Genomic DNA, 14,124 nt, shown 5'->3' with positions numbered 1-14,124 from the left:
TTTTTAAATTGCTAGCTTGGCTGTTAGCTTGTCTAGCTTTTGGTGAGGCGAATGTATCTGACATTTACTACTACGTCAGATGTTCATGATGTTAATGCCCTTCCCTACCCAACACTGCAACTTAGAACATTAGCTACTTCTATTCAGTTTTACGTGCAAACAAGTTATGATTTTTTTTGTTTTCTTACAATAAACCTGCTTTCATGCCTGTGTGAAAAAATGTATCCAAGCCCAGCACCTCTTACCCCAAACCTCTCTCTCAACTCTACCCCACCTAAAACACAATTACTTTGGAAGATCTTTTACCTTCAGAGTCAACTTTACATCGGAGTCACATGCATAGCACTTAATTTTCTTGCACATGCCAGTATAATCTGAATTGTAGATATCCCTGATAACTGAAATCTGAGGTGGGTAGGTTACTGTGACCCACCAAGACCCCATTACTATGTACAAATGTCTGATCCTGGCACATTATGACAGTTTCCAACTTGTGAATCACAGTTCATTTAGAAGTACATGAAAAGCAGATTTTTTACTACGCTTCTGTTTTGCTGCCTGAAATGGACTATTAGGGAAATTATTTGGAATTTTAACTGTATGTTAGCAATAATATCTTAGCCAAACAGTTTGACCAAACTAAAGGTTGGTAAATTCTTGTAAAATGTAGCCTCAAGTAGAATCACGGGAAACAATAATGTATTTATTCTGTTTGGTTTTGAAATAAAAAGGTGGGTTAAAGCTGGAATGTAAGCATGCAAGAAGTCGGCATAATTGGCCAAAATCTAGAGAAGAAAGTAAACAGCGCAAAGTCAGTAGCTGTAGCACCCATCGCAACATCAATTTATATGCAGTCTAGTGAAGCAAGAATACCACTCTTGATTTTAAATACACACAGGAATAAATGCAGAAATGAAAGAAAGTGAAAATGTGTAAAGAGGAGAGAACTGTAACTGCCCCTGGGAAATTCTTTCTCAGGGGCAAGAAGTAAGGGCTATAGTTTTTCTGGAAGTGTGTGAATGTGTAAACACAAAGAACAAAGAGGAATTGTTTATGATGGAGTTACCTAAATTCACATAATGGAACCATGCATAAAGAGGCAGGCCAAAATTTTCCAAAGCAACTAGTGATTTAAGTGCCTGGAATTTGGGATAGTCAACTTGACACCTTAAATGGAGCCAGAGTTTCAGACTGTGAGTACTCAGCACTTTCTGAAAACCAGAACTTGTTAAAGTGTATCAGGTTGAGCACCCAAAAAAACAGACACTGAAAATCACTAATCACTTTGGCAAACTATCCGGAAAAAATAAGGACAGTGATATTTATTGAATGCTAGAAAGCTTTCTTTTACAGAATACTTTCATCCTGAAGGATCCTAATAGGCTGTACAGATGTATCCCATCTGGGAATTACTTAATCTCTCACTGTTTGCGCTGTTGCTGGAGCTGAGTCAGTCTTTTATTGGACCAACTTCTGTTGGTGAAAGAGATATGCTTTCTAGCTTACAGGAGAGCTCTTCTTCAGGTCTGGGAAAGGTACTCAGAGTGTCACAGCTATGTACAAGATGGAACAGATTGTTTAGCATAAGTAGTTAACACAAATTCTAAGGTAAAAAAGAATTAGGAGTACTTGTGGCACCTTAGAGACTAACAAATTTATTTGGGCATAAGCTTTCGTGGGCTAAAACCCACTTCATCGGATGCATGCAGAGGAAAATACAGTAGGAAGATATATATAGAACATGAAAAAATGGGTGTTGCCATACACACTATAATGAGAGTGATCAATTAAGGTGAGCTATTATCAGCAGGAGGAAAAAAACCTTTTGTAGTGGGACTATTCAAGATGAAGTGGCCTGTTAATACCCCTGTGGTCATAGTCATTTCTCACTGGCATGCAGCCTCCTTTGGCCTCAAACCTGGAAAAAGCTCATCCTTGTATGATAGGAAAGTTTTCAAATTGACAGTACAGGGAAATATTTAGGAAAGCAGAATTTGGTTATCTGATTTGGTGGTTGGCCAGGAACCAGGGGTTAACACTGTTACTGATGTGGAAGAGTATAGGAACTTTAATTACCTCAAATGTTAGTACCTTGCTTTTACATCTCATTTGAAAGATGACACCTTGAGAAGCTCAGTGCCTCAATGTTCACTATTAGTGAACTCATTAGTTCACTATTTACATAGTGCCACCAGCTTTGCTTCCTTTATTTTCCTTTTATTTCCTTTATTTGCTGGATAGTCCTTAGCAGTCACCTATGGAATCTAATCCTATCTTGGCTATGAGTTCTGATAGGAATTTCAGCACAAGGTGCTATGAGCAGAGGCTATGTGGTATTGGACTGTGGACTAGTTTTCCAAGGAAATGGCTAGAAACCTCATCACTGAGGACAGTTAAAAGTGAAATGGACAAAGGCTAGACAATCTATTCTGGGAAACAAAATCCTGCATTAGCAGAGGGATGTACTACATGACCTTGCAGTTTTTCTACCTTTGATTTCTATGACTTTCTAATGCTAGTTGGGTTACAGTATTAGCAATCACCACAAAGTTGTCTGGTGACTCTTTGGGGGTGATGAAACTAGTTAGAAAGATCCAGTTACATTAAATATTTTTCATCCTTACCAAGTAGACTGACTAAGTATGAAAAGAAAATTGCTTCAGTATGTGGAAGTGAATGGGGGGGGGGGAAGAACTATGGTTAGAAATAACATCACTAGAGATACAGTATTAGAGCTTTATTTTTAACTTCTTTTATGTCTAGTGTGTGATGATGGATGATGTGTCAGAATAAACCTAAATAAACTCTAAAATTGAGTGCTAAACAAATTACTGACAGCATTAGTAATGTCACTACATTCAGCATCCACAGTGGCAGCACAGTTATTGCTGTACATCTTCGCTTTCCCCATCATGGTTCTCTGCACAGGGCTGACTCAGAAAAGATGTCCTCTTTGAAGGAGAACCCTCAAAAAGCTGCATTCTTAGGGCTGACTGAGAGGAGATAAGAAGTCCTCTGTCCCTAGAGATTGGGATGGCATCACAGTGGGACAAAGATGCTGTTGCATTAACATAGTTGTTTTCATCCATAAATAAACATCATGGTAAGGGCTCTCATTAATTCTCTGGCTCATTCAGTTTGAGTTGCATGTTTAGCAGAGGACTTAGTTGTCTGTGCTGTTGTCACATTTTGGGGTGCAATCCAGACCAGTGAGGGGTTGTGTCACCACTTGCCCTGCTACCTTGGGTGCTTTATAATACTTTGTTGCTGTAGCTCCTGACCTGGTCTGCTCACAAACAGCCAGACAGCGTACAGATCACACCCTGAGCCCTCTCCTGGGCAGTTCAGATATTAGCGGTCCATTGCCCCTGTAAGAGATCAATATGCAACAGTTTGCTAATTTAAGTTACCCAAACACTTTAAACGCAGCACTGGATTTGTTTATGTTAAAAATAAAACGTTTATTTAACTACCGAGAGAGACTTTGAATACAAATATAAGGTATTAAAATTAGAAATGATTACAAGAGAAATAAGATAACTAAAACTTAACAAACTAGACTTGGTTTGACATTAAATACTTACCACATGTTTGCAGCAACATTGCTGACCAAATTTTCCAGTCAGGATCCCTCCCAAATTCAAAAGGCTGGTTCCTTTGTCTTCTTAGGTGAAAGAGAGAGAACCTTGGGTGTTGTTGCCCTTCACTTGTATAGTCTAGTTACCCTTTGAAATGCATGTTCCTGAGAGTTACCCCTAGATAAAGTTCCTTCCCGCTGTGATGGTGGAGACATGGAGTTTCGTGGTGAAAGAGGTTCCATGTTATTGTTTGCTAAAATGCCGCTCGATCTGTTCCTCCCGGCTTGGTTGTCAAAGAATAGCAACTTGACCAGCATTAACTTTGATGATACCTGGGTAATCTTTTGTCCTTGAGAAACTGGTTTACCCCACCTTGCTGTCCCAAGGACCCTGTTTACTACTTATATGTAAATTGAGGTGAAGATACATTTCTTGGTTTAGGATAGACCAGTTTAACAACTTCTGCCTAGTCAGGCTGTGTGGAATTGAACATGTACTAACAACATCACACCGGGGGAATTCATAACTTTACATGTTGCTATATACATTTCACCATGATATTACTGATCAGTGAGTTATTTGTTTTTAAATGATACTTCACAAGGCACACCAGTAAGACACAATCCCCATCCCAAAGGCAAGCCCCAGTCTAAGGGCAAGATTATAGGATGGTTTGTGCAGTGGTGCAAGGGAGTAAGGGTGTCTAAGATGCTTCTTTGCATAGGTCATTATGACTGCACAGGAAAGAGAGCAGTTTCGATGGAGCAAGTCCATACCCTCCTTGGTGAAAGTGGGCAGAGTGATGCAGGGAGTGGATGGACTCTGAACCCTCCCCTAGCCCCTGATGCACTGTTTAACATTGCAACGCAGGAGGAAGTATTCTGTGCCAGGTATAGACCAGATGCAGTCACATTCTACCTTCCGGTCTGCTCTAAAGAAGGACAGCGGTCTTCTGCCCTTTGTTCGAGTCTGGTGGTAAGGTCAAGACTGAGCCCTAAATGAGATGTGACAGGAGATGTGATAGTGGACAGGGTAGGTGGGACTCTAAGGAGAGTGATGGGAAACTAGAGCTAATGTGTAGACAGATCAGATTGGTGCAGGGCCTTGAAGGGGAACTGAGTAGTTTGAATTTAATACAGAAGGAGATGTGGTGTCATAGAATGGACTTGGAATTGTGGGGATGGTGATGTGGGGGAGAGAGATTTAACAACAACATTTTGGATAGAGATTAGACGTGCAAGACAGGAGTTAGGTAGTCTAGAAAGTAGCAGTGCTTTTAATTATTATTGTTTCCATTTATTATTCCATTTACACAAAAGTGTGTAATTATATTTGGTTCTTGTTCTGTGCCCATCACTCTAAACTCCTTTAATACAAAACTCCCCACCGCCACACAAACCTCAGATGGGAGTCTTGACTGCTTACCAGGATGTGAAGAAAGGTTTTCTCAGTAGGAATAGAGAAGAAGGGATGGATTTTGGAGATGTTGTAGTGGAAGAAAGTACCAATGTTCTGTTAAATTTTCAACAGATGGCAAAGAAGAGAAACAATAGACCTGGAAATGTATTGTTTTGGAAGAGTTGGGATTAGAGCCAGGCAAAGTTTTTTCAGATTAATTATTTATTTGACAAAAAATTCAGTTTCAGTTGATCCAAAACTCTTTGCAAATTTGATACAAATCGCTTTGGCCATTCACAAAACAGCCAGAGGACACGGAGCTGGAGGTGAGAGTGGTGGTGCTGCAACCTTTAGTCCAGTGATTAGAATACTCCCCTGGGATGTTCAAATGCCTGTTCTGGGTTAGACCCACAATTGACTTTTTTATTCACTGAAAATTCAAAAACAATTCAGATTTGATTCAACCTGAGCTGAACTGTGTTTTGATTTTCCCCAACTCTTATTTTCCTTGCTTATCCTTTTCCTTCCTCTTGAGTTTTGCTGTTGTTTACACTTTCCTTCATAAACAGTCCCACGTAATTCCCTATACACGCCTACTAAGCATGACAAAATAATCTTTTTTCCCCCTTTTTAAAAAACATTAGTTTTTAATTTCACTACTCAGGGATACGCAATGCAAAGTGCAAGATTTTAAAAACAGATGGTCTGTACTGAAAACCACATAGTGTCTTTCAAGTGAAAACCACATTCTGCAGCAAGCACAATTGAAACTTTGTCCTTCACAGAATTTTTAGTTTTGCAAAGTATAAAGCAGTGATTGCTGGCTGGATATCATGATCGACCCTTATATCCCACCAATCTTGTTTTATATAAACAGATTCAGTTACCTCAGTATTTGTACTATTTATTAAACATCCCTATAGGTGTTGTAGGGAATGCTTACAATATTGCAACTACTGAGCTACAATCACTGAGTTACCTGAGTTAAATGGCTTTTTTTTTTTTTAAGACTGACCAGTGTCTTATTATGGTGCTGTCCAGGAGGAGACATTTAACAATTCTACCACCACAGTGAAGGGAAGATTGTGGTATTTTCCTGTAGCTGGAGCACACTTTCCTCTTGTGTACTCGTAAATCACCCCTATCAGAGAGGACATACACCCATGGTTCTTACAAATGGTTTTCATGAGCACGTATTTTGCCTTTGGATTGCACCAGGATTGAAACCGAGTAACAGGTTCTAACAAGGTGAGTATTTTCTGTAATATTTTTATGAATGCTATGCATGGGAATTTCTTTCTTGACTAGGGATTGATGCCCAGTTAGTGGAAAAGGGTTAAAAAGTTGCTCTTGGGGCAGAGCAGGAGACTTAAGGTGTTTGGGTCTGGGGTGATATGAATAAGTCATCAAAGGTCTTGCTGAATCTGACCCATATCAATGGAGGATCTGGAAAAACCAATGGGATCCCCAATGACTGAACAGCTGACACCTGTCCAGGGAAAACCCCAGCAGGTAGAACGTGTGAACTCTGCATGGTCAGTAGGAGGAGGACAATGAATCAAGAGATAACAGGAGGCTAGGTTAAGAGTTGGCCTTTGGAAAGACAAAGGGGCTCACCTGGGACTGGGAGACACAGGCACAGAGAGGAAACCAAGATGGTTCCACAGCACTGTTGCTCCAGGTAGCCATGGGCTGGTCAGTTTGAAAGATGTCTTAACCTTTGCTTCTCTGTGCTAATATAAGTGCTTCCTAAAGCAACATTCCAGTTGACTAATAAACCCTAGTCTGTTCTGGAAAGGCTGCCTGGTGTCACCGCAAATAGTTGCGGAGGTGCATGGATGACTGAAGAGGTCAAAAAGGGGTCTCTTCAACTAGAAATGGTGGGTGTATCTCACAGTGTGAAACAGGAGTTCTGGAGCTCAGAGGCTCAGTCTCAGAGGCATTGTGACCACATGGCCTATCCTTAAGGAAGGGTGGGACCCTATGAGGGTCTGGCACACTGAAGGGGTTGCTCCAAGACACTGTTTACGAGCTAGCAGAGATTCTGTGGGTCCATAAATAAATATGTCCTGGGGAAAGTGGGGCAGTGCCTAGACTTGCATACAATATCTTTATCCCTGCTCCCTATTTTAAAATATGTCAGTTGAACACCATGTTATCCTAATCTCTTTGTCAGGAGCAAACTATAACATCAATTCCACTTTAAATTAAGTTTGTAGCTCCTCCCTCACCTTATGAGTAAATGTTTCGATGGGAATGCAAATAAATACTCCTCTCCAATCAGCACATTCATTCTTCATATTTTATGCAGTGTTTATCCCACCCATGGGAGATGGATTTTTGTTTTGTTTTTATGGGAGTCCTTCATTGCAGTGTCAGTGCACTTTAATCTATTTACAATAAGGGCAAAAAAAAAAGATTTCACTGGAATCATTTGTGTGTGAAATATTTTGTAGAGCTCTACATAGATCCTTATATCCATTATGATTTTCCACTGCACTGTAGTGACACAATGCAAAATCTAATAAGAAATGCCAGTAACTAGAGGCCAATAAGTCTCAGCCTCAGGCTTTCACAGTTCTAAATGGAGTCAAGATGAAACAGAAATCATAACATTTCCTTAGTTTATTTTGCTCAAAGATAATGCAAAAGTAATATCTTGTTTCACCCCATCTAAATCGGTGGAAATCTGAATTTGGTGATGATTTTGCTTGCTATAACAGTAATAGTAATAATAATGTTTTGTGTGCGCTTTTCGTAGAATCCTAGAAATAGAGAGATGAAAGGGGCCTTAAAGGTCATCTAATTTAGCCCTCTGTGGTGAGGCAGGACCACATAAACCATGATTTAGTTGCGGATTGGTCCTGCTTTGAGCAGGGGGTTGGACTAGATGACCTCCTGAGGTCCCTTCCAACCCTGATATTCTATGATTCTATGACCATCCCTAACAGGTGTTTTGTCTAACATGTTCATAAAAGCCTCCAATGATGGGGGTTCCACAACCTCCACAAATGGAAGTTTATTCTAGAGTTTTACTTATAGTTAGAAAGTTTTTCCTAGTTTCTAACCTTAATCTCCCTTAGAATCATAGAATATCAGGGTTGGAAGGGACCTCAGGAGGTCATCTAGTCCAACCCCCTGCTCAAAGCAGGACCAATCCCCAATTAAATCATCCCAGCCAGGGCTCTGTCAAGCCTGACCTTAAAAACTTCTAAGGAAGGAGATTCCACCACTTCCCTAGGTATCGCATTCCAGTGTTTCACCACCCTCCTAGTGAAAAAGTTTTTCCTAATATCCAACCTAAACCTCCCCCACTGCAACTTGAGACCATTACTCCTTGTCCTGTCCTCTTCTACCACTGAGAATAGTCTAGAACCATCCTCTCTGGAACCACCTCTCAGGTAGTTGAAAGCAGCTATCAAATCCCCCCTCATTCTTCTCTTCTGCAGACTAAACAATCCCAGTTCCCTCAGCCTCTCCTCATAAGTCATGTGTTCCAGACCCTTAATCATTTTTGTTGCCCTCCACTGGATGCTTTCCAATTTATCCACATCCTTCTTGTAGTGTGGGACTCAAAACTGGACACAGGACTCCAGATGAGGCCTCACTAATGTCGAATAGAAGGGAACAATCACGTCCCTCGATCTGCTGGCAATGCCCCTACTTATACAGCCCAAAATGCCATTGGCCTTCTTGGCAACAAGAGCACACTGTTGACTCATATCCAGCTTCTCGTCCACTGTCACCCCAGGTCCTTTTCCGCAGAACTGCTGCCTAGCCATTCGGTCCCTAGTCTGTAGTGGTGCATTGGATTCTTCCGTCCCTGCACTTATCCTTGTTCAACCTCATCAGATTTCTTTTGGCCCAATTCTCCAATTTGTCTAGGTCCCTCTGTATCCAGTCCCTACCTGCCACCGTATCTACCACTCCTCCTAGTTTAGTATCATCCGTAAATTTTCTGAGAGTGCAATCCACACCATCCTCCAGATCATTTATGAAGATATTGAACAAAACCGGCCCCAGGACCGAACCTTGGGGCACTCCACTTGATACCGGCTGCCAACTAGACATGGAGCCATTGATCACTACCCGTTGAACCCGACAATCTAGCTAACTTTCTACCCACCTTATAGTGCATTCATCCAGCCCATACTTCCTTAACTTGCTGACAAGAATACTGTGGGAGACCGTGTCAAAAGCTTTGCTAAAGTCAAGAAACAATACATCCACTGCTTTCCCTTCATCCACAGAACCAGTAATCTCATCATAGAAGACGATTGGGTCCCTTCTAACCCTGATATTCTATATTCTATTATTAGATTAGTCAGGCATGACCTTCCCTTGGTGAATCCATGCTGACTGTTCCTGATCACTTTCCTCTCGTGTAAGTGCTTCAGGATTCATTCCTTGAGGACCTGCTCCATGATTTTTCCAGGGACTGAGGTGAGGCTGACTGGCCTGTAGTTCCCAGGATCCTCCTTCTTCCCTTTTTTAAAGATTGGCACTACATTAGCCTTTTTCCAGTCATCCGGGACTTCCCCCGTTCGCCATGAGTTTTCAAAGATAATGGCCAATGGCTCTGCAATCACAGCCGCCAATTCCTTTAGCACTCTCGGATGTAACGCATCTGGCCCCATGGACTTGTGCACGTCCAGCTTTTCTAAATAGTCCCTAACCACCTCTTTCTCCACAGCGGGCTGGCAACCTACTCCCCATGCTGTGTTGCCCAGCGCAGCAGTCTGGGAGCTGACCTTGTTCGTGAAGACAAAGGCAAAGAAAGCATTGAGTACATTAGCTTTTTCCACATCCTCTGTCACTAGGTTGCCTCCCTCATTCAGTAAGGGGCCCACACTTTCCTTGGCTTTCTTCTTGTTGCCAACATACCTGAAGAAACCCTTCTTGTTACTCTTAACATCTCTTGCTAGCTGCAGCTCCAGGTGTGATTTGGCCCTCCTGATTTCATTCCTATATGCCCGAGCAATATTTTTATACTCTTCCCTGGTCATTTGTCCAATCTTCCACTTCTTGTAAGCTTCTTTTTTATGTTTAAGATCCGCAAGGATTTCACCGTTAAGCCAAGCTGGTCGCCTGCCATATTTACTATTCTTTCGACACATCGGGATGGTTTGTCCCTGTAACCTCAATAGGGATTCCTTGAAATACAGCCAGCTCTCCTGGACTCCTTTCCCCCTCATGTTATTCCCCCAGGGGATCGTACCCATCAGTTTCCTGAGGGAGTCGAAGTCTGCTTTCCTGAAGTCCAGGGTCCGTATTCTGCTTCTTACCTTTCTTCCCTGTGTCAGGATCCTGAACTCGACCAATTCATGGTCACTGCCTTCCAGATTCCCGTCCACTTTTGCTTCCCCTACTAATTCTTCCCGGTTTGTGAGCAGCAGGTCAAGAAAAGCTCCCCCCCTAGTTGGCTCCTCCAGCACTTGCACCAGGAAATTGTCCCCTACATTTTCCAAAAACTTCCTGTATTGTCTATGCACAGCTGTAGTGCTCTCCCAGCAGATATCAGGATAATTAAAGTCACCCATGAGAACCAGGGCATGTGATCTAGTAGCTTCTGCGAGTTGCCGGAAGAAAGCCTCATGCACCTCATCCCCCTGGTCCGGTGGTCTATAGCAGACTCCCACCACTACATTACTCTTGTTGCTCACACTTCTAAACTGAATCCAGAGACACTCAGGTTTTTCTGCAGTTTCATACCGGAGCTCTGAGCAGTCATACTGCTCCATTACATACAGTGCTACTCCTCCACCTTTTCTGCCCTGCCTGTCCTTCCGGAACAGTTTATAATCATCCATGACAGTACTCCAGTCATGTGAGTTATCCCACCAAGTCTCTGTTATTCCAACCCCTTGCTGCAGTTTAAGAAGATTACTTCTTTTCCTACCTTCCGTGGACATAGGGAGAATTGATCACTGTCCCCTTTATAACAGCATTAACCTATTTGAAGATGTTATGACGTCCCCCGCTCTCAGTCTTTATTTCTCAAAACTAAACACACCCTGTTTATTTTTTAACATTTCCTCATAAATCAGGTTTTCTAATCCTTTCAAGTGTGTAGATGGAAGATTTTGGGGGTGGAATAATGGGACTGACATTATTATTAGGAAAAGTGTTATTGTGCTTTTAATGCCAGTTTTTTCTAAAATTTCCCCTAGATTCTGTATGCAAAACTGCATATGCAATTGTGCACTTGTATGGGTTGGTGGACACCTCAGCCCATATGAATGTTGTGGATAAGTATCTGAACTTTTGTCTTTTTACTCAAAACAAACTCCAAGCCTCTTAAAGTTTCAGCATCACGTAGCATAATATTTTTACTATGTTGGTGCTCATTTCCTGTGCAGATGCCAAAGACTGATACTCTGTGTTTGCAGGATCAGGCCCTTTGCTGGACAGAAAGAGCACTGTAGACAGTGTAAATATTTTTGTTCCCCAGTGCACAAAGTGATGCAATCAATGAAGTATCGTTGACTGGCTTCATGGAAGAAGTGCATTTTGAGGAGGGATCTGAACATATTCCTAATATACATAGTTTTAAATAGAGCACAGTGCAGTTATTTTTCTAGTGTTCAAGTTTTGCAGTCAATAACTTTTCATGATAGTTGATGTTTTCCACTTAATAGAAATAATCAATTGTAGCTATTTATTTGAAACTGGAATTGGGAAGCTTATTTAAATGTTAAATATTTTCATACCCGTTAAACATTGGCATTAGTTTTATATCTGTTATTTGTTCAAAATAGCCAGTTCATTTACCCCATTCTCCAATGAGTTTTAGGATTTAATAGCTAATTTAAAAACTACACAGTTGAAAGTGCAAGAGCCCAAGAGTTAGCTTCAGACTCTTTCTTGCACGGCCAGGTTCACATAGAAGATTTTCTAGTAGTTATAAATATTAAATGCAACCCTCCGCAAAAACATACATTAACATGATGTTAAAAGGATGTTGTTAATATGAAATCTAATCAACTAAAAAAATCAGTTCAAAATAGTTTAAGGAACTATTCCTGTCCAACTTCCCAGGCCAATTCTATTGTTTTTTACTATCATATTTTCATTTCAAATGAAGTCAGAGCACTTCCTTCTTGCTCTGTAAAACCAGACAAATAACAGGCTTAACTAACTACGGTTCCAGTTGTGCAAGCTGCACATGGGTGGACCCTAACTGGAATCAGTAGGTATGTCTTCAAAGAAACCTAGACACCCATGGCTGGCCTGTGCCAACCAACTTGGGCTTGTGGGCTTGGGCTGCAGGGCTGTTTCATTGTTGTGTAGACTTCCAGGTTCAGACTGAAGCCTGGGCTTTAGGACCCTGCGGTCTGAGAGCTTGCATTTTTCTTTGCTGTGTAGACATACCTAGTGAGGCCCCATATGACACTGGGATTGATCTATATTTTGTAGTTAGGTATAAAAAAGAAACCTAGATAAGTGTTAACTATTTCTCTTTAAAACTATGCAGTTAAAATCACTGCTAAAAGTCAAGAAATGCTAAAGCTAATGTTTCAAGAGCAATAATTACTCTGCTTTGTTCCACATCTTGTATGTTTACGTTCATATTAAACTCAGCATTGTACTAAGTATTTAACCACAAAAATGCTACAAGATCCAGTTCTGCAAAGTCTTATACACATGCTTAACTACAAATTCCTGAGTAGTTTCACTGAGGTCAATGAAGACTGTTCACAGTGCATGAAGTAAGCATGTAGTTTTGTAGGATCAGGGCCATAGCATGTGCGATACACTTGAGGTTTAGTTGCTGTTGTAATCTTAACTTTTGCATATGTGATTTTTACAGTGAAATCTTAATATTATATTAATGTTCTTTTTATATTTTTAAACAATAAAATTAAAATGCAAGAGTGAAAAATACATTGCCTGATATTTTTATGACCTAACTGGCCTTTGATGTTCACATTGTATCATGATAAATAATATGTGAATGAAATGTTGGTTTATCTTTGCTGCTGCTTTTTCATTTTCAACCACTACAACCTTTATTTATTTTCCCATATCTAAGAAATCATAGAATATCAGGGTTGGAAGGGATCTCAGGAGGTCATCTAGTCCAACCCCCTGCTCAAAGCAGGACCAATCCCCAATTAAATCATCCCAGCCAGGGCTTTGTCAAGCCTGACCTTAAAAACTTCTAAGGAAGGAGATTCTACCACCTCCCTAGGTAACGCATTCCAGTGTTTCACCACCCTCCTAGTGAAAAAGTTTTTCCTAATATCCAACCTAAACCTCCCCCACTGCAACTTGAGACCATTACTCCTTGTCCTGTCCTCTTCTACCACTGAGAATAGTCTAGAACCATCCTCTCTGGAACCATCTCTCAGGTAGTTGAAAGCAGCTATCAAATCCCCCCTCATTCTTCTCTTCTGCAGACTAAACAATCCCAGTTCCCTCAGCCTCTCCTCATAACTCATGTGTTCCAGACCCCTAATCATTTTTGTTGCCCTTCGCTGGACTCTCTCCAATTTATCCACATCCTTCTTGTAGTGTGGGACTCAAAACTGGACACAGGACTCCAGATGAGGCCTCACCAATGTCGAATAGAGGGGAACGATCACGTCCCTCGATCTGCTCGCTATGCCCCTACTTATACATCCCAAAATGCCATTGGCCTTCTTGACAGCAAGGGCACACTGCTGACTCATATCCAGCTTCTCGTCCACTGTCACCCCTAGGTCCTTTTCCGCAGAACTGCTGCCTAGCCATTCGGTCCCTAGTCTGTAGCGGTGCATTGGGTTCTTCCGTCCTAAGTGCAGGACCCTGCACTTATCCTTATTGAACCTCATCAGGTTTCTTTTGGCCCAATCCTCCAATTTTGCTAGGTCCCTCTGTATCCTATCCCTACCCTCCAGCGTATCTACCACTCCTCCTAGTTTAGTATCATCCGCAAATTTGCTGAGAGTGCAATCCACACCATCCTCCAGATCATTTATGAAGATATTGAACAAAACCGGCCCCAGGACCGACCCCTGGGGCACTCCACTTGACACCGGCTGCCAACTAGACATGGAGCCATTGATCACTACCCGTTGAACCCGACAATCTAGCCAACTTTCTACCCACCTTATAGTGCATTCATCCAGACCATACTTCTTTAACTTGCTGACAAGAATACTGTGGG

The 14,124-nt window shown here is 41.5% G+C and overlaps 1 protein-coding gene across 19 annotated transcripts in view; it reads left to right on the top strand.

The window, feature by feature from the left end:
* TAFA5 (TAFA chemokine like family member 5) overlaps nt 1-14,124 on the top strand; it is a 592,535-nt gene that overhangs the window by 332,369 nt on the left and 246,042 nt on the right. The window lies entirely within an intron of this gene.

Source organism: Lepidochelys kempii, chromosome 1 (genome assembly GCF_965140265.1).
Source record: "Lepidochelys kempii isolate rLepKem1 chromosome 1, rLepKem1.hap2, whole genome shotgun sequence".
Classification (NCBI taxonomy): domain Eukaryota; kingdom Metazoa; phylum Chordata; order Testudines; family Cheloniidae; genus Lepidochelys; species Lepidochelys kempii.
This window is presented reverse-complemented; position numbering and strand designations above follow the sequence as displayed.